Consider the following 7567-nt stretch of genomic DNA (forward strand, 5'->3'; position numbering starts at 1 on the left):
AACTAAATGCAGTAAGTTTAACACGATGTATTTGATACGCTGGATAATATTTCCATACTACCACACCCCACCCATCACCAAACAGAAAATAACACAAGTCACGGTTTTGGTCCCCATGGATTGCCATTTCTCTGCTTTGCTAGACTCTGGAGCCACATGCCCCCAGCAGCTAGTAGTTAGTTAAAAGATCGGGATGCGGAGAAAGCAGGGGGGAAGGAAGGAGGAAAGCCAAATTTGCCGACTTCAACATTTTTCTTACCGATTCAGAAATACTTTCAATCTAATGTTTGGTGCATACAAAATAGCATTTTGAGCAATTAACGTTAAGTTTTAAAGCGTGCTGATAATACGAAAGTCTGTGACTCCGCCACGTTATTAGTATAAACATATATCCCTTCATCTCAGATTGAACACCTTGCTGCTTCCCTCAGCGACCACTATGCTGGATTTCTTTTCTCTCTCCTTTCCGTTTTGGTAGTTTTATCAGAGTTGGATGCATTCCTAATTGATACATTGTTTCCTTTTCCTTCTTTTTGAGCTTTATAAAAACAATATATATCTAGCCATGTGGGATTCACTTTTTATCATTCAGCATTTGTTTCTTTGATTCCTCCAAGTTGTTAAGCGTAAGCAAGCAGTAAAGCATTCATTTTTACTGCTATAATATTTTGTATCTGTAAAGTTGTTTACGTGTATTTTCCTATGTACTTTTGAATTGTCTTCAGTATTTTGTATTTATTAGAGGCAAATTTACCGTGAGGCTAATGAAATTTGAGCTTCAGGGCCCCCACTCCCATGGGTCCCTTCCAAAGCCCTAAAAGAGGAGCCTTGTCCATGTGTTCACACGGTCATATGTTTTTGTAAAATCTTCTAAAGAAGTATTTAAACCAGGATGGATTAGGACCACTTTTTCTTTATACTCCGGCTTCCCCTCCGTCAACACTTCTCAAGTTGGGTGGTGATAGATAGCAGCAGGCATTTGGGGATCCAGCCAAGGTGGGTTGAGTTGCAGATACATTTACTTGAGTTCAGTGGAATGTATTTATGGGTTTGCAGTCTGTTAATGTTAGGCTTTTGCTTCCCATCCCAGAGTAGGAAGGGACAGGGACAAATGTCATATCAGGATATGAATGTGTCCTATGGCATCCAGCATCAGAAGTATATGCATGTTGAGGGAAAAATATAGTTTGAAATGGAGGGAGCTAGAAGCTGGTCTGTAAAAATTTATTAGATCTGTAAAAATGTAAGCAGAGAATGGTGTTCTGACCAATGCTTAAGTCAAATGGAAATTCTCTCCCATCAGGAATGTATTCATGATTATATCATTATAAATGCACTTTACATTTTTCCTTTATTGATAGGAATCATTCAAAGTAAAATTTATCAGAATCCCTGAGTTTGTAGGTCACAGACAGTGATTCTGTCCAGACTTTTTTTTTTACATCTTAAAGATTAATAATTTAAAAAAACTCAATTAACCATGGTAAAAGAAAGACTTAGTCTTTTTTATTCTCTCTACATAAACAGCATTACAGAAATCATGGTCACGGAGACGGATCAAAGAGTATGCAGTTTAAAAAAAAAAGGAAAAGGAAAAGGTATACAGGTGTGTAAAACACTTAAAAAAATAGTATGGTACTTTACCCAGTTTTGTCACATTTGTAGTTTGTTGTGATTTTTCTGCAATTATGTAATCTCATGCCCTCACAAAACTCAAATCTTCCCCTTGTAATTACTAACAAGGCTGGTGGGAGCATTCTGTGCACATCTCCTGTGGATGTGCCTGAGTTTCATTTGAACCCAGGAGCACAACTTCTAGGTCAGAGGGTATGGGGTATTCAACTTTAAAAGGTAATGCTGAAATGTTTTCAAAGTGGTGGTACCAATCTATGCTGCCAGCAGCACTGATCGGCCCTTTCTTATTATTCCACATTCTCTCCAAACCTTATTATTATCAGACTTCTTAATTTTTGCTAGTCTATTGAGAATAAATCTGTACCATAATGTTGAGCATTTTTTCATATGTTGATTGTCCATTTCTATTTCTCTTCTTCTAAGAGTTTTTCCTTTCCTTTCCTTTCCTTTCCTTTCCTTTCCTTTCCTTTTCTTTTCGAGAAAGAGAGACAGATCACGAACAGGGGAGGGGCAAAGAGAGGGAGACACAGAATCCAATTTTAGTATATGTGCTGCCGAAGCAAGTCCGAGAGACACAGAATCCAAAGCAGGCTCCAGGGTCTGAGCTGCCAGCACAGAGCCCAACGTAGGGCTCAAACCCACGAACCATGAGATCATGACCTGACCAAAGTCAGATGCATAACCGACTGAGCCATCCAGGTGCCCTGAAGGGTTTTACTTTTTAAAAACTATATTCTTGAGGGGCACCTGGGTGGCTCAGTCAGTTGAGCGTCCAACTTTAGCTCAGTTCACGATCTCACGGTTTGTGAGTTCAAACCCTGTGTTGGGCAGGCTCGCTGCTGTCAGCACAAAACCCACTTCCAGCTCCTCTGTCCCCCTCTCTCTGCTCCTCCACTGCTCACACTCTCAAAAATAAATAAAACATTTAAAAAATAATAAATAAAAATATATTCTTGATACCAATCTTTTTGTCAGTTGCATGTGTTGGAAATGTTTTCTCCCTGTTTATAGCATGGGTTTTCACACATTAAAAAACCTTTTTACTCTATTTTGGAAAAAATATCAAACTTACAGAAAAGCTTCATGACAAATACAGTGAACTCCTGTGTACATACCATTCACATCAATTCACAGTTTGCTATATTTGTGTATAAAATAGACAATATACACAGCACTTTTGCTCATCTATTTGGGACTAAGTTGTAGCATGTATCCTTGGAAACAAAAATATTCTTTTACGTACCCATTTCCAAATTTAGATAGTTAACATTGAACCGTTTTCAAATTCAGGTAGTTTAACACTGATAGAACACTAACATCCAATTCACAGTTTATATTGAAACTCAGCCCAGATGTTCCGATAATGTTCTTTAGGGCAATTTCCCCCCCAATCCAGCCTCCAGTCCAAGATTTTTTCACTTTCTTTATGGAATCTTTGGATGAGTAAAAGTTCTTAAGTTTAATGTAGCTGAAAGTGTCCATCTTTTCTTCTGTAGTTTGCAACTTGGGCATCTAAAAAGTCCTTGCCCTGCCCCGGGCTGGGGGATGGGAGGGATGAATACGTTTTTCTGACAGTGAAAGCACTATGTATGATACCATGATGGTGGATACTGTCGTTGTACATTTGTCCAAACCCATAGAATGTATAACACCAGGGGTGAACCCTAAGGTGATGGTGGACTTTAGATGAAAATGATAAATCAGCATAGATTCATCAATAGCAACCAACATACCACGAAACATGTTGGGACATGTTGATAAAGGGAGAGACTATGCATGAGTGGGCAGGTAGGTTTATGGAAAACCTTCAGAGGGACACGTTGGGTGGCTCAGTTGGCGAAGCATCAGATTTTGGCTCAGGTCATGATCTCTGAGTTCATGAGTTCGAGCCCCACTTCAGGCTCTCAGCTGTCAGCACAGAGCCTGCTTGGATCCTCTGTCCCCTCCCTCTCTCTGCCCCTCCCCCACTCTCTCTCCCTCTCTCCAAAATAAAAATAAACATTAAAAAAATTTTTTTAAAGAAAGAAAAAGAGGGGCACCTGGGTGGCGCAGTCGGTTAAGCGTCCGACTTCAGCCAGGTCACGATCTCGCGGTCCACGAGTTCGAGCCCCGGGTCGGGCTCTGGCCTGATGGCTCAGACCCTGGAGCCTGTTTCCGATTCTGTGTCTCCCTCTCTCTCTGCCCCTCCCCCGTTCATGCTCTGTCTCTCTCTGTCCCAAAAATAAATAAACGTTGAAAAAAAAATTTTTAAATAAAGAAAGAAAAAGAAACAATTCTTGCCTACCCTAAAGTCAAGTAATTCCTAGAATTTGGGAGGAAACTTTAAAAGTTTTGCCTTTCACGTTCAAATCATTAGTCCACACAGAATCGGGTTTTGTTTGGTACAAAATAGGAATCCATTTCTTTGTTTTCCAAATGGCCAGCCAATGTTTCCAATACCGTTTATTGACTAGAATTTCTCCAGTGATCTACAATGACATCTCTGGTCATATAACAAGGTTTCATAATGTGCAAGTCTGTTTCCAGACTTATATTCTCTTCCAAGTTCTCTATCCCTGTGCTAATACCATTCTGTCTTAATTACTTTACCTTTGTAAGTTTTGCTATCCAGTTGAGCAAGTTTTTTTCAGGAGCGTGTTGGCCCTTTGTTATTACTATTCTTGGCCCTTTGTTATTACATACACATTTTAGAACCAACATATCAGTTTCCACGAAGTCCTGATGTGATTATGATTGGAAATACATTTTCTGTACATCAACTCATGAAGAAAATTGACATTTTTACAATATTACCTTCCTATATATGTCTAGTTTTTTAGGCTTTTCTTAATGATCTCCATAGAAATTTCTAATTTTCTCCAAAGATGCTTGTCTATCTTTCATCAGATTTATTCCTGGACTCATTATACTTTATATTATGATTGTGAATGGTCCCCTTTTAAAAACATGTTTTTCGGGGCGCCTGGGTGGTGCAGTCGGTTAAGCGTCCGACTTCAGCCAGGTCACGATCTCGCGGTCCACGAGTTCGAGCCCCGCGTTGGGCTCTGGCCTGATGGCTCAGAGCCTGGAGCCTGTTTGCGATTCTGTGTCTCGCTCTGTCTCTGCCCCTCCCCCGTTCATGCTCTGTCTCTCTCTGTCCCAAAAATAAATAAACGTTGAAAAAAAAATTTTTTTTTAAAAACATGTTTTTCAATTGTTTGCTGGTTTATAAAATAAAATGTATATACTTTTTATAAATTTATATAATTTAATTTTTACAAATTTTATAAATCACTTCGCTAAATGCTTTTCATATTCTAATGATTTTTAGTTTCAGTTTTCTAAAAATAAGTAATTTTAAGTAATGTTAGTTTTGCTTTTCTTTTCCTTTTCTTTCTCTTACCTGACTATACTGGCCAGAATTCCAGTGCGGTAGGTGAATAAATGTGACGTTAATAAACATTCATGTCTAGGCGCGCCCAGGTGGCGCAGTCGGTTAAGCGTCCGACTTCAGCCAGGTCACGATCTCGCGGTCCGTGAGTTCGAGCCCCGCGTCGGGCTCTGGGCTGATGGCTCAGAGCCTGGAGCCTGCTTCCCATTCTGTGTCTCCCTCTCTCTCTGCCCCTCCCCCGTTCATGCTCTGTCTCTCCCTGTCTCAAAAATAAATAAAACGTTAAAAAAAATTAAAAAAAAAACATTCATGTCTAGTTCCTGATTTTAAACAAATTAAATAAATAATAAATAAAAGCCTTTAATTCACATGATTCCTCATTAAGAATGATGTGTTTTGAATGTTTCTCAAATACACTCTAAAAGCTTTTTTTCCTTCCTTGAGCTATCGGGATGAAAAATTATATGTTTTTCAAATTTTAACATCTTTGTATGCCTGAGATAAACCTCATTTGGCCATAATACGTTACCTTTCATATACCTGATATTTTATGTTAACATTTTTTAATCTGTGCATATAAGTGAGATGGATCTATAATTTTCCTTTTTCACACTCTTCATGGTCATACAGGCATCAAACACTCAGTTGGGGAATATTTCCTTGCCCCCATTCTCTGGAATAACATACATAAGATTAAAATAATCAAGGGGGCACCTAGCTGGCTCAGTTGGTAAAGCATCGGACTCTTGGTCTCTGGGTCATGAGTTCAAGCCCCACATTTGATATGGAGATTACTTAAAAACAATTTAAAAAAAAATTTTTTTTTAATGTTTATTTTTGAGACAGAGAGAGACAGAGCATGAACAGGGGAGGGTCAGAGAGAGAGGGAGACACAGAATCCAAAACAGGCTCCGGGCTCCAAGCTGTCAGCACAGAGCCCGACGCGGGGCTCGAACTCAGGGAACTCGAGATCATGACTTGGGCTGAAGTCGGACGCTCAACCGACTGAGCCACCCAGGCGCCCCAACAATTTTTTTTTTAAACTTGGAAATAATCTCTCTAAATTTCCTCTAAATAATCTGGGCATGGAGGGTTTTTTTTGTGTGTATGGAAAAATTGTTACATTGAGATTTATTGTCTTTAATAGTAATAGGACTAGACAGGCTTTCTCAGGAATTCAAGGTAAATATTTTTATCTGTATATTTTTAAAATATGTATTTATTGCATTGTGGCCAGAAAAGAAGTAGGACATTAGTTCTTCAAAATATCTCGAGATTTGCTTTATGAACTAGTCCCTGATCAGATTTGCAAATATTCTAAGTCAGACAAGAATGCTTTTTTTTAAAGTTTATTTATTTCGTGAGAGAGAGTGAGCACACATATGTGTGAGCATGGAGGGACAGAGAGAGAGGGAAAGAGAGAATCCCAAGCTGACTCCAGGCTGTCAGCATGGAGCCCATTGTGAGGCTCAAACCCACGAACGTATGAACCATGAGATCATGACCTGAGCTGAAATCAAGAGTTGGACGCTTAACCAACTGTGCCACCCAGGTGCCCTAAGAGTGTTTATTTCTAATAAATATATAGTTGCATATATTAAATAAATCAAGCTTAGGAGTTCAAGTTCAAATGTTCATGTTCACATTTGTCCATCAGTAGTCCTCTTACCCATTAATAAATAAAAGAGTTCAGTCAGTCTTCCATTATACCGGTGGATTTGTCTATTTCCCCCTGTAGTTCCTGCAATTTTAGTTGTGTGTATTTTGGGGCCGTTTTATTTTAGAATCAATATTTATAAAGTTAGTTAAGCACTAGCATGTCATAGGATCTTAGATCTGAATGCATTCATTGGAGTGCAGTCACAACCCCTGACACTCTTCATGCCCATACAGGAGGAACGATTTCACAGCACGCTGCCACACAGCCAGTGGACTTATTGAATAATTTTAGAGGCAGCCAGCTTCCTACGTTATAGGGCAGCCCAGTTCTTCCTTGGAGATCTTTGCTTGATTATAGTCCCCACTTAATTAGACTCTAAGATCAGGCAGTATGTAAAGCATTTTACAAACATCATGTTTCATTGTTTCATTCTCGCACAAACTTATCAAGTAGGTAGTTTGTTTCCCATTGTACTATGAGGAAATAGAGTAATGAAGCAACTTGCTCCAGGTTGCACAGGTAGTAGTGGAACAGCAGAAATTTAAGCCCAGGTTTGTCTCCTAAATCCACTAGACTACAGGTTTTGTTTATTTGTTTGTTTTTTAAGTCATCTCTCCGCTCAATGTAGGGCTTGAACTCACAACCCAGAGATCAAGACTCACATGCTCTACAGACTGAGCCAGCCAGGCTCCCCGACACTCCTAAGTTTTTAATTAGGTCTCAAATCATGTCGCTCTAACCACTATTGTTAATGTTCCCAGCACTTCCCAAATCCTTGGAAGCCTCAGAAGCAACTGCAGCTAATATGCGTTCCATAACCCTGCTCAGCTTTCCTCAGTTTTCTCTTAGAGGCTTTGGCCCTTTGCCATATGCCTTCTTTTTTTTTTTTTTTTTTTTTTTTT

This window comes from Herpailurus yagouaroundi, unplaced genomic scaffold, assembly GCF_014898765.1.
Source record: "Herpailurus yagouaroundi ecotype Mexico unplaced genomic scaffold, PumYag 308, whole genome shotgun sequence".
NCBI classification, from domain to species: Eukaryota; Metazoa; Chordata; class Mammalia; order Carnivora; family Felidae; genus Herpailurus; species Herpailurus yagouaroundi.